This window comes from Ailuropoda melanoleuca, chromosome 2 (genome assembly GCF_002007445.2).
Source record: "Ailuropoda melanoleuca isolate Jingjing chromosome 2, ASM200744v2, whole genome shotgun sequence".
NCBI lineage: Eukaryota > Metazoa > Chordata > Mammalia > Carnivora > Ursidae > Ailuropoda > Ailuropoda melanoleuca.
In genome coordinates this window covers 193,462,195-193,480,872 of record NC_048219.1, presented here as the reverse complement: position 1 = coordinate 193,480,872, position 18,678 = coordinate 193,462,195, and positions in this window count along the sequence as shown.

Below are 18,678 nucleotides of genomic sequence, written 5' to 3'. Positions count from 1 at the left end.
AGGTTTTAAGCATGCCTCACGCTTGGAAACTGTAAACCTCCACGTGGCCACCTGCTGCTTCAATTTCAGCAATTACCATCATTTTCCTCACTTTGTCTCACCTTGCTCTACTAATTAGTTTTTAATTTTTTTTAAAGTAGTTTCCGCACCCGGCATGGAGCCCGACAAGGGACTTGCACTCATGACTTTGAGATCAAGACCTGAGCTGAGATCAAGAGTCAGATGCTTAACCACCTGAGCCACACAGGTGCCCTTAGTTTTTAAAATTTTTAAAGCAGGGGCGCCTGGGTGGCACAGCGGTTAAGCTCTGCCTTCGGCTCAGGGCGTGATCCCGGCGTTATGGGATCGAGCCCCACATCAGGCTCCTCCGCTGTGAGCCTGCTTCTTCCTCTCCCACTCCCCCTGCTTGTGTTCCCTCTCTCGCTGGCTGTCTCTATCTCTGTCGAATAAATAAATAAAATCTTTAAAAAAGAAAAAAATTTTTAAAGCAAATCTCAAACATCATGTTTTTTTACATAAATATATCTCTAACAGATGACTTTTTTTAGCATAACCACCATGCCATTATCACACCTTAAAAATTAACTGTAATATTTAGTATCATCTTATATACATTCCATTATTAAATGCCTCCAGTAGTCTCAAAATCCCTTTTTCATTGCTGGTTTGTTCGGATGAGATTCCCCATAAGGTGTGCACGCTGCCTTTGCTTGTTATGCTGGAGGCATTCTGAAGTTTCATGGCTTTTTCTACCATTTGAAATGAGAGGTGTGTAAGGATGTACAAGTATTTTCATTGATTATGTAACTTATTAAGAATTCTACAGAATAGGGGCGCCTAGGTGGCCCAGTTGGTTAGGTGACGGCCTTCAGCTTGGGCCGTGACCAGAGTCCTGGGATCGAGCCCCACACTGGGCTCTGCACTCAGCGGGGAGTCTGCTTGTCTCTCTCCCTCTCCCTCTGCCGCTCCCCCTGCTTGTGCTCTCCAGCTCTCTCTCACTGTCAAATAAATAAATAAAATCTTAAAAAAAAAAACGTTCTACAGAACACATCACAAGACAGTTTTCCCTTCCTTCTTAAACAAGGGGGGGGGAAAGTCCCCCTCAACCTACTTAGGATCCCTGACTGGGTCTGAAAATTAAGATGACAGGGACAGATTAATTAACAAGAGAAAAGCGCACACACTTATTTAATATAAGTTTTACATGACACAAGGAAATGAAGGCCCGAAGGAACGATTGAACCCCAGTGTTCTGAGACCCCAGTGTGCTGGGTCGGATGGAGAGCGGGCAGTTTGAGAGGAGCGACGGGATGGAGTAGGAGCGAAGTGACGCAATCTGATGAAACAGCAAGGCTTGTTCGTTGATATCCTTCGCAGCATCCTTTTAACTTTGGAGCTGGGGCGCTCCTTTCCTCCTACCCAGGGGGTGCACCTCGCATGTGAGGGGCCGTGACCTGTGTCAGGGAAGAAGGGGAGAGAAAGTCAGAGTGACCTTCCTGCTTCTGCTTTTTGCTCAAACTCCTTCAGCTTCAAATATCAATAGGCCAAGTTGCCCTCGTTCGGGGCAGCTCACCCTGAGCCCCATCACGAGAAAATAAAAAACCATAGTATCACCAAAATAATGCTCTCTCTTTATTTTCTCTAGCTGCCAACACAGTGCATGCTGAATTTCACATTCTGCTTTTATCAGCTGATGTGAGACCAAACCAAGTGTCTGTTGCCAGTGTCTAGAATTATCATTTGTAACAGGTGCACATTATTTCACTGTCTTGGCCACTAGTCTATTGCTTTAGCATTTCGGTAGCATTTGCTCAATCCATATGATGTATTGGAAAGGGAAATGCTAGCCAAGGCTGAAAATGTTTGGCGCCTCCCCCCGCGCACCCGCTCTGCTTTTAACCCTGTGTTTGACATTGCTTATGGGTCTATGGAGGCAAAGAAGTGCAAGGCAGACAGGGGCAGGGGGAGTAGAGAGAAGGTGGTGGTTTGCCTGGGATGTGTTTGGAAGGATTGTTTTTCTTCTATCCCCTTGATTCATGTAGGGCCAGCCTGGGAAACCATGTGTTCACCTGAAATTAGTTCTTGTTACAGAAGAGATCCAAACTGCCAGTTCTGTGTAGCCACTGCAAGCCTGGAGTGTGCAGGCTCCAATCAGCAAATAGTGGGCAGAGACCACGCTCTCCTGTGCAGAGCAGAGGCCTCCCGCTCTGTCCCCAGAGGGGATGAATGGGTGATGGGCACGGAGCTCCAGATCCACAGAGAGTCAAAGCATTTAATGTCAAACAATGTGATATCTCATTTATCATTAATTAGTCTTCTTAGAATAATCTTGTGCCCAATGACCAGTCTTGCGAGGTATGATATGCAAGGAAAATCATCACTACATGCATTGTGGCAAACGGTGCACTATGTATAAAATAAAGTGGGGTATTGACAAGGATCATAAGCTGAGTGCCCTTTGTAGTGACAATTGTAAGCAATAACATTTAGATTACATTATTTTTTAAAATATATTTTTAAGATTTTCTCTTTTTTTTTTAAAGATTTTATTAATTTATTTGATAGAGAGCCTTAGCAAGTGAGAGAGAGAAAGAGAGTGAGGGCATGACAGGGGGGAGAGACAGAGGGAAAGGGAGAAGCAGACTCCTTTGCTGAGCAGGGAGCTCAATGCAGGACTTGATGTGGGGCTCAATCCCAGGACCCCGAGATCGTGACCTGAGCCAAAGGCAGACACTTAACCACCCAGCCCCCAAGATTTTCTTTTCAAGCAGTTTCTACACCCAACATGGAGCTTGAACTCAACCCCGAGATCAAGAGTTACATGCTCCACTGACTGAGCCAGCCGGGTGCCCCCAAAATAATAATTTTTACTATTACCCCCCCCCAATTTTTTTTCTAGGAATGTTTTGTGCATACAGATGTTTTTGGCTGAAATTTTTCTTTAGGATTAATTTTTAGGAACTGGACGATTGGATCTCAAATGGAACATTTTTTAAGAGAGAGAAAAGAGAGGGAGGGAGAGAGAATTGTGTTCTTTTTCAAAAGAATGGCACTAATCCCATAGCTCACAATGTAAATACACGTCTGCAGCCGTATTTATATGCTAGCCGCAGAGATTTTAAACAGCAGGCACACAGAAGTTTGGAGAAAGAAACACTGAAAATATTTTTGTCACACCATGAGTGCTTGAAATGAAACCTCTCCAATGCATATCTATGATTTCATTTTCACAATAGGAACCTTGACAATAGAATTAATTAACTCAGTCGGGAGGGACCCACACACTGGAAGCTCCCAGAGAGGGTCAGATGAAGGGAGACCAGTAGACTGCAGGGAGAAGGAGCAATGGCCCAAGTCGAGGAGTGGGTCAGGATCTTGCACGTTAGTATTTTGAATCTGCAAAAGCTCGCCCAACTAGAAAAGCCTTAGAAGTCACCTAGCGATATCATTTTTATTTCTAAAGCAACAATGAACAGTACTGCAATATCAGCATAATGGAGCCAGCGTAATTAAGAAGCCTGCTAGCAGGGAAGACAGCTGGTGCATTTTACATTCAGATTCACACAATTCCAGCCATAAGCATAATTGATGTTTGTTCGGGAATATTGAGCTATGTCACAGAATCAGTGAGACGATGCTTATCTGACGACTATAGGAAGTGCCAAGTCAAGTACTAGGCAAAAAAAAATATGTTCCAGACAGTAACAGATGTTCTCAGATCAAATATTTCTCTGCAAAATCATGTAGGAGAATCAACTGATAAAACAGCAGCGACTATTTCAGTGGCTCACATCATGGTAAACACACAGACACACACACACACACACACTCCCAAGAAGAAGCCTCTTGTCTGAGCTCAGTTTCCACATCTGCAGGAGGCAGGCTGAGGTGCCCTCATTTCTGAAGTCACGGTTCGAGATGCAGTTCCAGGCAGAGGTAGGCATGTTGTTCCAGAGGGACTATTTTGCCATCAGAGACGGAGTAGAAGAAACGAGCCTGAAGAAGAAAACACGAGAAAAAAAGGAAGAAAAGCAAGCAAGAATGAAGAGTGTACTGAGGAGGGGAGAAGGACTCTGGAATAATTGTTTGACTTAGTTGTCCCCTCAGAGCTGGGTTGGCTTTTGGAGAGAAATAAATTTTGTGTTAAGCCTAATGCTCTTGGTGGCCACTGAAATTTCATGGCACGGGGAATTTTTGCAGAGTTTTGGGTGAGAAATCAGGATTCCCACAACCCTGGCCTTCAGAAGTAGATATTTTGTCAGAATCTTGAGGTCCTCCCCACCTCAGGACCTCCCCTACCTTCTACCGGTCACCCAGGCTTGAGACTCGGCCCCTTCTACCAAGAACTCTCTCTCTCTCTGTAGGCTTGTGAGTGCTGAAGACGTTCTTGAAGATGAAGATGTGGGAGGAGACCGAGGGAGGGGGACTCGGCCATCTTTCTGGCCCATCGTCCTCTTCTTCTCTGCCCACCCACTGCCTCTCCCCTTCCTTGAGTGGAGACCAGAAGCTCCGAATTCCTCCCCTCGCCCGCACAGCAGTGGACTCTGGCCCACTCCGTCTGTGAGCCTACTCATGCTAACGGGTCGGGCTCTGGTGGCTGTGGTTTCCTGTCCGTCAGGAGCATTCTCCTAGGGACCTTCCCAGGCCTGGGACCTTAGAGCTCACTGCCAATCAGGGGGGTTCCAGATTGTTCTGCGTCACCCAGTTTCTCGAACCAAAACCTGGGATGGGAGGTTCCCCTTTCCAGCTTCCTCTTCCTCAGGACCCTGTTCACCGTGCAGTATCAAGCATCTAGACAAATCTGCCTCAAGCATCACTCCAGCAACCCCATACGTAACTGCAGTCCTCATATCCCCATTACCCCTCATTCCCCTTTCTATTTCTCTATACCATGAATCGCCATCCGACCTGCGACAGCTTTGCTGTCTTTTGCGATTCCCCCCACTCCCGTCCGTCCCCTGCCCCCAGTGTGAGCTCCAGGAAGCAGAGACCTCATAGGTTCTGTTTCTCGATCTAGTCTCAACACCTGGACCCATGCATGCCACACTGTGGACACTCCACGAATAATTACCCAATGTTGCATTAAATGAAGATCTCAGTAATAAGTGGTGGATTCAGGATTTAAATTCAAGCACTCTGACCCAAGACAGGTTAATATTTGCCCTTAATGAGCTTTCATGTACCAAGCAACATAGCATCCATGAGCTTCAGGTAAAACACAAGCCGCATTTTGAAAAGAATCACACAGATAGGAGAAGCCATTATTAGGTCACAGTAAGTCCATGAAAGATCACACAGACACACTCGGGATAAGTGAAAAAATAAAAAACGTTTTGTAGCATTTATAGATGACAACTTAATATGCCACCGAAAGGAAACCCAACTCCATAAAACCCATGCAATGGTTTTGAATCTTATCAGAAAATGCCAAGTGAGGGAAGTTTGAAAGAGAAACACAAATCTATTTTTTAGCTTCTGGGGAAGAGACTTGTTGAACTTGAGCAAGCAAATAAACAACTGTAACAAAACAAAGAAACACATGATTTCTGCATTTGGTACACTGACGTCAATGGCATTAATTCAAGGGGTTCCCCAGGATCCCACCAGTGAAAGGGAAGAAGGAAGTGGATGTTTCTATCCCTCCTTCAGTCTGGACAGGCTGTGGAGGGATGTGCTTTGGTTCCGTGCAGAAGGAGAAGAGGGTGTGTGTACGAGGGAAGGCCGACCACATCTCCAGTCCAAATGCCACATGCGGTCACCATGTTGGCAGAGCAATTTCCATCACGAAACAGGGAAGAAAAATGTCACTGATGGGAAAGGAAGGGCTCCCCTCCGTGGACAGGTCCCAGGCAGCAGAAAGATTCTAATGGAAGCCTCCAGAAGCTTAGAAGAAGATGCAGAGAGTAAGCTCCCGCCACCTGAAGGGTTGGAGAGGTAATCCCTCGGAGACAAATGGCGTTGTTATTACCTTGTACAACCATACCTGGACGACCTTACAATAACTTTCACAAAGATCAAAAACGATCAAACAAAAAAAGGGGGGGCAAAGTTCCCCATCCCAGTGCATCAAAGTAAAAAATTAATCACATACGAAAAATCCTAAACCATTTGGAGATTTGAAATATAAAAAGAATAATTTCTCCCAAATAACAATTTGTAAGTCTTGATCAAAATCTACAATATGCTGACCTTGTACCCAGCAAAGGTGTTTCTTAGAGACCATCCCCTAGAAATATTCGTTAGTGTGCTGAGATGTATGCCCTAGGACACTCACTGTAGCCTTGTCTGTAACTGTAAAAACCTCGGAGGAAAATCCCAACAACCTTCATAAGGGTAAACCAAAGAAGTCATGTGGCCATTAAAAAGAATTCAGTGACACACTTCTGATGTGGAAGGAGAGCTCCATGAGTGGGGCAGGGAGATCTCTGCTCTGTTCACAAATGGATCCCAGGGTCCTGGAACAGAAATGGACACATACCTATCTCTTAATAAATACTGACTAAGTGATTGGATCTCTGAAATGTATTGCTAAGTGAAACTAGCACATGAGAGCAGCCTGCATGGTGTGAACCATCGGTGGTAAAATATATCAAACGTGTGTAGAAAGAGCAGCTAAGGAAAAGGTGGGAGGGAGGCCCCCCAGCCTGGCCTGTGGTCACCCTGGGACAGGGGAGGCATCAGGACTGAGAGGGCGGGAGTGGTGGAGGGAGGCTGCCTCTTCTTGTTCTGAATACTCCTGAGTTCTTTAAATATTTACAACAAGCATATTTTTATTCATGTACTTTTAAGAACAAAAAAGATGAAGAGAATAAAAGAGAATTAATAAATCAACCCCAAGCTGATTCTTTGAACATTTGTCAGGGAGATCTCTGGTAAGTTTCAGGAAGAAAAGTCATGCATAAAAAGCAGAAATTAAAAAAAAAAGTGGATATCAACTATGTGAGAAGACGGCAGAATGATATGCCGACCAATTTGAAATTGTTAATCAAGAGACATCTCTTGGGGCGCCTGGGTGGCTCAGCCGTTAAGGGTCTGCCTTCGGCTCAGGTCATTATCCCAGGGTCCTGGGATCGAGCCCCGCGTCGAGCCCCGCATCAGGCTTTCTGCTCCGTGGTGGGGAAGGCTGTTTCTGCCTCTCACACTCCCCTTGCTTGTGTTCCCTCTCCCACTCTCTCTCACCGTCAAATAAATAAATAGAATCTTAAAAAAAAAAAAATTAAGAGACATCTCTTTTCTGCCCATGTATTAAGTGAAAAACCTTAACCCAAGAAAAAGCATGAAGACATTTTCATGATGAAAAGAAAATGTAAAACAAAATCAAACAACAGAAAATAAAAATAAAGCATTGTTCCCCTCCCAACCCCAGACTCAGAAGATTTCACCGGAGAAGTCTTTTAAACTTTCAAGGAAAGAGACTTCTCATATTTCATAAACTCTTCCAGACAAAGATGCCCATGATACTACTCGTTTCCTGTAAAGAACCTGTTTTCCAATGACAGTACTTTTGTCAAAGATGGCATATTATTAACACGGATGCAAGCATTCTCAATAAGGTACTTGCACATAAACTCATGGATATGTTACAGTATTTCAATGACTCACTGAAGGTTTATTCCTGGGAGACAAGAGTACTATACTGGTAGGAAATCAATGAATGCCTGCTTCAAATTAAAAAGATAAAAGCAGAGGGGTCTCTGGCTGGCTCAGTCAGTAGAGCACGTGACTCTTTTTTTTTTTTTTAAAGGTTTTATTTATTTATTTGAGAGAGAGAGAGACAGAGAGCAAGCATGAACAGGAGCGAAAGGCAGAGGGAGAGAGAGAAAGGGACCTCCATGTGGGACTCGAACCCAGGACCCTTGGATCATGACCTGAGCTGAAGGCAGATGCTTAACCGACTGAACCACCCACGCACCCCTGAACAGCATTTTTAAAAACAAACCTACATGGGGGAGAAGAGAATACAAAAAGCTTGAGGCTTTCACCAGTAGTGAGGCTGTGAGTGGGCACGCTGGCTCATGATGTAAAAGGTATTTCTTACTGGGGGTCACAACCACAAAGGGGTTGAGAAGAAGCAGGGCCAACTGCCCCTGCCCCTTGGGAACTGCGTCTCCCAGGCTTGTCCCTTGTCTCTCACCATCAAACATCTCCTCGGTCGCAGCAGCTGGACCTAGACAGTGGGAATGTTTGCTAATCAGTTGTTTCAAGGCCTGAGCGAGGCTGTTGGGTGACTTCACTTTGGACCCCACAGTCTGGTGGAAATAGTTACAGGACTAACTGGCTCTAAGTTGGCTACTAATATTTTCCGTATGAAGCCAAAATCGCTCCCGTTTCCCTCATTCTGGAGGAAGAAGGGGAAGCCTGTGACCGAGAGGCTCTAGGACAGGGCCCCGTGGGGGCAAACACATCCCTACACAGCCAGAGGCAAAGACACAGGAGCGGTCCAGGCCAGGCCCTTGGCTTCATCCTTGCCGTCCTTCCCTCCCACCCCTGCACCTCTGCCATGGGCAAATGACGTCTGCTTTGCTTCGATCTAGCTCCAGAATCCAACCACTCCTCAGCATTCCTCCTGCAAAATGGCAACAGGAATAGATAGAAGTTGCCCATTAAACCCAGCTGGAAGCTGCGGACTCTCCAGGAAATGCGTCCTGTGCCCTTATTCTGGTTATTTACAATTAAATGGGTCACCCTGTGAAGCAAAAGACAGCCATTCTGTCCACCATTTGATTTAACTGACGACTTCTGGGACACTGGCTCTCTCGTGAGACCCGGAGCCCTCGGCTGGGATGCTCCCCCTTACACGCAGGGTTTGACTCTGGGTTCGGGTTCCGGGTCAGAGCCTCCCACCCCAGCCTCACGAGGCTGAGCAAGGTTGAGCTGCCTCTGCGGCTCGGAGGCGGGCGTAGATCTTTCCGCATGACCCGGGAAAGCAGCCTCGTCTGTCTGTGCTGTGGTTTCTCTATTTTTTAAAAAAAGGAAAGCAGTTCTCCCCTGAGTCATGCTGTATTTTTGTGACCCACAGGAACACCCTGAGAAATATCTCTAGAAGTTACGTCAAATCAATGACATAAAATGAAGTCTGTCGTGACCCCTTCTGCAAAGTCTAGGAAAGTAGCATCAGCTTTTGGGGGAGGACCTGTCAAAACGCTCTTCAGATGGGGCGCTCAACTTGCCTATGTAGCCAGTGGGTGAGGACAGGCCAGTGGGGCCCTGGCCACCATGGGCTCCACCCACAGTCCCGCTCTATCCGTGGGAGCCCCTGGTTGAGAAGGTCTGACTGCCGGGAAGGTGCTGGAGCAGGAAGCTTGCTCAGAACACAGCCAGCTGCGGCCTAAGACATCGGGCTCAGCGCAAAGCTGGCTTGATGTTTTGTTCCTTACCCTCCACTGCTTTGATGCTTCCAGCAATTCTGTTTTACAGACTCAAATAAAATTGTGCAAAGATGTCAATTACTCGGAAGTCACAAGCCCTTCAGCTTCTTTTTTTTTTTTCTTGCTGTCTGCCTGGTTCCCACTCCCTGTCCCTAGTCTTGTGCCCAAATAGTATTGTAGGCAAACAAAGGATCGTACAAACGGTATACAAATCAAGTCTTCTTCAAAAGGACTACTGGAAAAGTTGATTGAATAGGAAGCAGCTTCTCTGGAGAAAATGTGTTTTGCTGCTCCCGTGTCCAACGGGTCTAGCGGTGTTGGTCCCTGGTGTTTGGACAAGGAGTTACTGGCTCATTGACACAGTTTGGGTTCTGGACATCTGCCAGACCCCCAGGCAGGAGTGGTGGTGGACGTGGGCTGTGTGTCAGGCGCCTGGGGGAGGCGAGGTGGCATTCTGGGTCCCCAGAGCCTCGGAAGTGAATGGGTTCTGATGCGAATCCAACCTTGGGGTTGGTCCCGCTTGCTTTCGTTCCACCCGTCAGGACCCTGCCTTGCGTTCAATGTAGGGTGTGGTCAGAGCTCCCAGTCTCCTACCTTCATGCTGCTTTGGCTCAAGAGTAATTTCTGAGAAGCCTTCACTGAAACCTCCAATTACGTCCCAGGGTCTTTGAACTCTTACAACACCGATTGAGTTCCTCCCATGTTACTTAGCACATCTTATGGCAACTGTCTCTTCCATCAGATTACACATTCCTTGCAGGTAAATATTTTGTCTTAATTCATCTTGGTGTCCTGAACCTGAAATAGTAGCCACTTGTATCAGCTAGCTATTGCCTTGTAACAAAGTGCCCCACTCTGTGGCTTCAGACAACAATCACTCAGTGAACCATCTGGGGATAATCTAGACGCACTTGGCTGATCGTTAGGTTCCTTAATGCACGTGGGGTCATTTGGGGTGTCTGGCACCGGGCCGGGCTTGGCTGGGGCCATTCTGCTCCCCACGTCTCTCATCTTTGTCACAGGACCAGCCGGCTAGTCTGGGCATTTCCTTCTCACAGTGGTGGCAGAAGAGAAAAAGTGTAAGAGGAACCAGCAAGGGCCCTGAGATGCAGGCCGGATCCTGGTAATACTCTGAAACTACCACCCTGTCCTGGTGGACAGAACTAGTCTCACAATCGAGGCCACATCCGAGGTGGAGAAATAGACTCTGGCTTTTTGGGGGAGGGCGTACCGCATAGCCATGTGGCAAAGGGTATGATAAGGAGGGTGAAGGAGTGGGTTCATTACCCTGATCTGTCATACCCCGGAGCCTGCATCTTTGGCAAGTTCAGGCTCAGCTTGGCCTCAATTCTGTTCTCAGTTGGAAGGAATTTTGGGTTTCCTGGTTTGGTGCAGACCCAGCATCAGTCACCAGGCTCCCTTCCACAACACCTGTCTCTTTAGTATCTAGCCTCCAGGCCAGAAAATGCACCCGTGCTTTGAAATGGGTTGGGAGGGGTTTGCAAAGCCCTTGAACCGTGCCCTGCAGGTTAGCACCTGCTGATTTTTGAGAAATGTCACCTCAACTGTCAACTGTTATGATGCCTGCATCGTAACACGTACCCTGCTCTGAGATTCCTCTTCGTATGTTCACCCTCCACCAAGCTACCCAAGGATCTTCGCTGGGCATCCTCGATGTTTCTTTTCTTTCTTTTTTTTTAAAGATTTTATTTATTTGACACAGAGAGAGNAAGATTTTATTTATTTATTTGACAGAGAGAGAGAGGCAGTGAGAGAGGGAACACGGGCAGGGGGAGTGGGAGAGGAAGAAGCAGGCTCCCAGCAGAGGAGCCTGATGTGGGGCTCGATCCCAGGACTCTGGGATCACGCCCTGAGCCAAACGCAGACGCTTAATGACTGAGCCACCCAGGCACCCCATACTTGATGTTTCTTACCAAAGGCTGAGAATGAAGGTCTGTCTGCCAGCCCATGTCCCTGTGCACCCCTGCTCTTGGGTCTTCTCTGGTGCCTCACTCCAGTGGGATTGTCAAGTTTGAGGTCATGAAACTAAGGTTTTGAGTGTCAAGTTTCTAGGGCTTTGTTTTGTTGTCGTTGAACAGAAACCAAACCAGAGTAGACCTTGTATTTTTAAAAACATCTTCCATGTATTTTATTTCATTTCATCCTATTAAGAACCTCATGTGATGGAGGGGATTCTAAGCTAAGAAAACCAAAGAATGACAGAGTGTATGCCACTTTCCTGAAATCAACCAGCAAGCAAGTAGCCAAGTCCAGATTAAAACCCGGTCATCCCACTTCTATTTAGAGTTCTCATTCCTGTCCTCTGCTCCAGTGGTTAATAAACAAACTGAGGGCTTCAGAGGAGAGGAGCGGGGGAATGGGATAGGCTGGTGATGGGTATTAAGGAGGGTACGTATTGCGTGGTGCACTGGGTGTTATACACAAGTAACGAATCATGGAACTTTACATCAAAAACCAGGGATGTACTGTATGGTGACTAACATAATAAAGAAATATTATTATTAAAAAAAAAAACCTGTTGATTGTGGACATGACATCATGGAGAGGAGTGAATCAGGTGTTGACAAATGCTTTTAGGAATTCTACTGGTCCCTGTCCCTGTACCATCCTTACACCTCTTCTGACTATGTGGGACGTCAGGGAGATGGCGTCAGGTGGATCCCCTATGCCCTTAGGAATTGCTGCAACGGTGGTTCTCAGAGTGTGATCAGCATCCCCCGGTTACCTGGGCTCCGCCCCTCTCCTACCGAATCAGAAGCTCTGGGATCAGGGCCCAGACATCGGTGTTTTCACGAGCCCTCCAGGTGGGTCTGATGTGCGTGCAAGCTTGAGAACTACTGATCTGGAAAATTCCAAGACATCCCGAGCTTACTGGTGACTGTTGTGGTATAAGGGGCCAGTGACGTCAAGTAGACCTTAGATACATCAAGACATCCTTCCACAACTGCAAGTACTGCTATCAGAGTCAGAAGGAGGGATGGCGCAAGCAAGATTCATGAAACGACAAGTGGAAGGCTCTGATAGTCGTGATTATTTTTATGCTTGGCGGGCACAGGTTGGAAAGACTGGCTGACTTGCCCCACTGAGCAGGGGGACAAGACGATCAAGCTAAAATCCCTTCATGCTGTCCTGCTCACCTATGCTCTCAGCTCTCACTAGCTCCTGCCTTCCTGGCTGGAAACCTCAGCGGTCCCTTTGAGCCGTTATCCTCGGTTTCACGGTTTCTGGTACTGAGTGTGCCGAACCCAAGACACAGCACGCCAGGGCTTGTGCTGTTTGGTGCTAAGCGACAGTGCTGGTCTGTGTGTGTAGCACTGGGGACAGGAGGGGCTCTCCATTCCTCTGAAGATGCCAGGAGGCAGGAACGTTAAGGTGAGTCAGCAGAGACAGGGAAGCCCAGGTGAATGTGACGCTGTGGCTTCACCTGGCACTGTCCGCTCTCTCCCTACAGAATCAGCTTTGTCTCCTCCTCCAGGAAGGCTACCATCACAGATGGGTTAGAGCTCCATCCCTGTGCTCACCTCTGTGGCAGTGAGTTCCGTGTGGTGTAATAATTTCCTGACTGCTTATTTATCTCTCCTCTGCTCTGGATCCCTGAGCAAAGGGTCCGTGAGTCAGGCCTCTGTACTCCAGCAGTTCACCCCCTAAGGTTTAACACCACGATGGACCATACATCAGGGCCCAGGAGATGTTTGTGGAAGGAATAGTGACTCTAGAAATGCTCAACCTCCTGACAGGTAGGAGCCAAGGGTGCTCTGAGCAGGAAACCAGGTGAGGACACCTCTTACCTGTGCTTGCAGTGTGAATAACTCCTGGGTGGTCACTAACGTCCCTCTTCAGGGAACACCAGGTCACAACCCGGCAAAACTGGACAAAACAAACTCACTCATTTAAGGAGACAAAGAAAATCCGATGAAGAAAGATACGAGAGCCCCGAGGCGTGCAGGCTTACCAGGGAGCCCGGAGCAAGGTGGTAGACCTGTGGCTCCCTCTTTTTTTTTTTTTTAAGATTTATTTATTTATTTATTTATTTATTTATTTATTTAAGAGAGAGAGAGCATGAGCAGGGGAAGGGGCAGAAGGAGAGGGAGAAGCAGACTCCCCACTGAGCCAGGAGCCAGACGTGGGCCTCGATCCCAGGACCCTGAGATCAAGACCTGAGCAGAAGTCAGACCCTTAACCAACTGAGCCACCCAGGCACCCCTGTGGCTTCCTCTTTGTTAAAATTAAACTTTTATTTTGTGACCATTGTAGATTCACAAGCAGTTGTAAGAAACGATGCAAAGAGATCCCACATACCCTTTCCTCAGTTTCCCCACAGGCAGTCTCCTGCAATACTGTGCTACAATCTCACAACCCGGACACTGACGTTGATCCCACACACAGGTTTTATGTCCAATTCCCAGTTTCACTTGCACTTGTGTGTGTGCGTTTGGTTCCATCGACCTTAACCACACGTGTGGGCTCGGCTATCTACCGCCAGAGTCAAGACACTCCGTGGCTCCAAAGCCACCAGGGCCCCGCAGGTGACTCTGTTATGACTACAGCTGGCCCCTCCCAGCCCCCAAACCCTGGCATCCCCTAATCTCTGCAATTCCTGTGAGTTAGTCACTTCACCATGGAACCAGAGTATGCAACATTTTGGGATGGGTTCTTGCTCAGCGAATTTCCCTGGAGACCCACTGTTTGAGGTGTTGAATGCATCTCTGGTTCGTTCCTTTTATCATCCGGGGGACGGATGTGCCTCCCTTTCTTTAGCCATTCACCCCCTGAAGGACGTCTGGGACTTCACGCCCCTCGGACAAATGCCCAAGGCGTCCCTGTGCAATTGCTGGGTTGTCTGGTAACCGCATTCAGTTTTTTAAGAATCTGTGTGGCTTCTGTTCTGAGGGGTTCTTCTGTCCTCTTGAAGAAGAGAAGATACAAGTCTACTTTGACATCAAACCCCTCACCCTCAGACACCCCCTAACGGACCTGGGGGGTCTGGAGAGCACCATGGTAGGGACTAGAATGAGGCGCCGGGGACGTGAGAGGCTTCGGGGACCTCCGCCTCAGGGTCAGGACCCTGCCCTGCCCCCACCTGAGAGTGAGCACCTCCTCTCATTCCGCTTCTGGGGTGCCTCACCTGCCTCCTCGGGTCCCCTCCCCGAAGGACACTTCCAGAATAGACATCTGGAGGCATTGGTTCCTAAGCCAGATTAAAAAATGTGGGGCAGGGACCCACATGTTTCCAGCAAGGGAGTTTTAGGATTCTTAAGGAGATATTTAGGCGGTTCCTTCCCTGACTCCAAGCAGCCGTGGTGAGAATGCAGTAGCCGGTCGGCAGGATGGGGATCTGCTGGAAGAGGCCTGGGAGCTCGGGGTGCCAGTGGCATGAAGGAGCCGGGAAGAGAGCAGGCCCCTGCGGGTCCTGGGTGCTCGGCTGCAGAGGGGGAGACAGGGAGGGTTAAACTCGCCCAGCTGTCTTCCTGGGCTGGGATCTGGGGGCCGTGGCATGAGGGGAGGTCCTGGGAAGGAGGCAGGCCATGCATAGGCTCTATGAGGCCCTGGGAAGAGAGACAGGATCCCGGGTGCCTGCACGTTCTTCCAGAGTACCCTCAGCTTCACAGGTAGAGCCTTGGCCACTGCCCCACAAAATCAGGCACGAGTGCACTTCCCCCAGAGAGCACAGCCGGCACAGAAGCTGTCCTCTGGGAGCTCTGCCCAAGCCAAGAGGGGCGGCAGAGGCACCTGCAGGGTATGGCTCCTGGGGCCGCCCAGGGACACGGGGGCTCCACCAACTGCCCTCTTGTGCTTACAGACAGAAATTTCACATAAAACTACCCCTGATTATTTGAATTTCCAAATCTGAGTGAAGCCGCGTCTAGTCGAAGCACAGAGGACAGGTGCTGTCCTCCCCGTGATCGGGAAGTGCCACGCTGACGCCAGACTGCTGCATCTCAATGGCGTGGGGGCCACGGACCATATCCCGACCCCACAGGGCAACCCCAGCGCGGAAAAGCCACCCTCCACAGACAGGTCGTGGGGTGCGAGGCAGAGCGGTGCTGTGCCTGGTGACGGGAACCCGGCTCCTTGTCCACGGGGTTTTCAACATCGCCCGTGCCCCGGCCGCGGGGGTGTGGGGTCTGCTCAGCTTCTAGCGCCGTGAAGACAACCCAGACAGCCCACGGGGTTCGCGATGGAAACCCAGAGTTCGTGTCCACACAGCGCCTTTCCCCGGGCCCTGCTGAGGGCTGGCATTAGGCTCCCTGCCCCCAGTCGGTGGCTCTGCTTGCCTGGCAGTTTTTACTTCTTTTGAACTATAGTTACCTAACTCTGAAGGAAAATAAGGAAAGGGTCAACAAACAGTTGGGAAATAAAATCCACAAGCACAGCAGACGGGACATGTGGGTTGGAATTTCTGCCAAGTTGTGTGTCTGTGTGTGCGTGTGAACACTGCGTGTGTGTGTGTGTGTGTCTGTGTTCGACAGGAGGTGTATTTGCCTTGATAGGAACATTGGATGTGGATGGACGTGGCAGTCTGCATCTGATGAGTCGGCCGGTGCGTGCCTGTGTGTGGGTACGTTTGCTGAAGCGAACGTCTGTGTGTAACTGTGTGTCTATCTGGCGTTGCACGTTTGTGTATGTCTGTAACTGGTGTGTGCTTACGTGTGCACATGTGGATGTGTGTGCATTTACTTGTGCAGGGTGGGGGCAGAAGCACAAAGAGAGCTCTTACTAGGATCATTGAGCAAAGGGCCGAAGTCAGAGCTGGAAATTAGAGCTGCGTGCCCTCAGGAGAAGGATGCCAAATCCAAAGTGAAAATGCCTTGGTTTTCTTGCTATGACACCTGCCAGAAACCCCAGCCCCGACATCGCTGGCACCAACGTCACAGAGCTTGGTTCCTTTCCTCCTGAGGAAGTGAGAAGGAGATGTAGTCCTTCAGCTCTGACCTGTGGTTGCTAAATGCCCTCCTAGCTGGGCTCCCCACATGAGGCTTCAGCCCTCGACTTCCCCTTTCTCCACAGCTCCTGCGTGTTTAGATCGAAAAGTTGAGCGTCTGCGGCTAGAGTGTGTGGAAATACGCTGAGCCTCTGATTTGGCTGCATGGGGCCTTTGGGATTTATAGCAGGGGCTGGAAACCTTCCAAATGTGGCCAGCCGGTCGAGTTGCCAGTCCTTCTCGATCTGCCTGGACAAGGGTGTGTGTGTGTGTGTGTGTGTGTGTGTCGGGGGCTGGGGGACAATTGAGAGATACAGGTGGGATTAACTCTAGAGACAGGCAGAGGGAAAAAGAAACAACCATTCCACATGTTAGCAGCAAGCCTGCACCACCTTTGCCAGCTTCCTGGTTAGGTCCAGAGTTTGGGGCCAGACTATCTTTATCGTACATGGAGGAAGGTCAGTGTATCAGTGATCCTTCTGCCATAAAAATACGGTGCAAATCTCACCCTAAAACTCATTGTTTGTCTTACTTATCATGCCGTTTATTCGTGTTATTATTTTATGTCTTTTCAATAATTGGGCCTGACCCAATCAGATGAGTCCTTACAGGAAACTAGGACCTTCCTAGAAACAGCATGAGAAGGACCCTATATGTGAGCGTGTTGTGTGTGGGGGGGGACGAATCCTGGCTCTGGAGATGGAGGGGGCCACATGACAAGGAATACAGGCAACCTCTAAGAGACAGGATTGGTCCCTGGCTGATGACCATCAGGGAAGCAGGGACTTCAGTCCTACAACCCCAAGGAGCTGAATTCCACCACTAACCTGAATGGACTTGCAGGTGGGCTGTCTCCCAGAGCCACCAGGAATGAACCCACACTGGCAGCCACCTCAGGTCTGTTCCGTATGACCCTGAACAGAGAACCCACCTGAGCCCTGCCTGGGCTTCTGACCTATAGAACTGTGAACTATGAAATGGTTTTTGTCTTAGGCTGCTAAGTTGGTGATATTTGTTATGTAGCAATAGGACATTAATATAGTCCAACTACTTTCTTTGAAGGAGAAAGGAAAAACTCAGTAGGGAAAACACAAATTAATATCTCACTAAATTAGCCCTCCACACCTGATTTGATATTGGGTCTCCCACAGTGGATAGTAATTGCCTAAATTACCATATCTTCACCAGCAATGAGTTTTATTATTTTATTTTAATCCCTGACAAGTGAAAATGTCAATTCATTGTTATTTTAACGTGCATTTATTTCCTTGCCTTCTGGTGAGAAACACCCTTTTTATATGCATCTTAGCATAGCGGCTGTTAGCTGTTAGGAACATGCTATTTTAATTTCCAGCTGGATGCATTTTTCTATTTAATTTTTACAGCTAATTTCTCTGTTTCTACAGAACCCCTACACATTAGGTGCTATAAAAATATTTGCTGAGTGAATGTCTGAATTAAAAAATAATGAATGAATAAATAAGTCTTCAAGAGCAGACAAGGGCTTTTATTGCTGAGAAATTCAGCCTTTTGGTGTCAGGACAGGACTGCAGGTGGCCCAGTGAAATCAGCTCAGTAAAGCAGAGACCCACCTGACATTCAAATGCTCTTGGCCATATCGGCCTCCAAGGAAGATGTCAAGCAGTAGCCAGCAGGGAAGAAGCCGTTACAGAGCAGGCCAAGAGATGCAAGTGGAGAGAGATGGGGAGTCCCCATGGACGACATCTGGCAGCTGGTCAGGCTGCTCTGGGGTGGATGGCGGTACAGTCCACTGCTTCCTGCCATCAGACATGCAAGACTAGGTCAGAGTATTGGTTTGTTGGAAACATATTTATCATCATTTCTTTTAGCTCAGAAACTCATTTTGTAATTTAGGCAATGACACTGGGAGATTGGGAGTACTGATTAAGTCAAAGTGCAGATAAAAATCCCAACTCTTTTGTCCCTTTCCACCTACTGTTCAGTAGATCTGAGCAGGCCATTATCAGGGTCCCTTTGGGATTCCTTTCGGGTCTGCTCTACTGTCCTGGCCTCACTGTTGTCTCTCTGTAGGTATGTGGTTTCTGTGGCAGTGTGGACTCCATTGGTCTTTTTTTTCCCCCTAGTTTTATTGGGAAATGATTAATACACATCACTGCTTACACTTCAGGTATAGAACACGATGATTTGATTACCACTGGTCTTTAAATGGGTAATAGGCCAATCATCAGAGCTTCAGACCTCACTTACCAGGTCTGTGAGCACATCATCCCCTCAGAGATTTTCATGCTGTCCCCACCCAGAGCAGTCTCCGTGTGTGGCTCAGGGGACTGGCATCACGTGACTGGCAGGCCTGGCATGGGCATCTGAGGACTGATCCCCGCATGC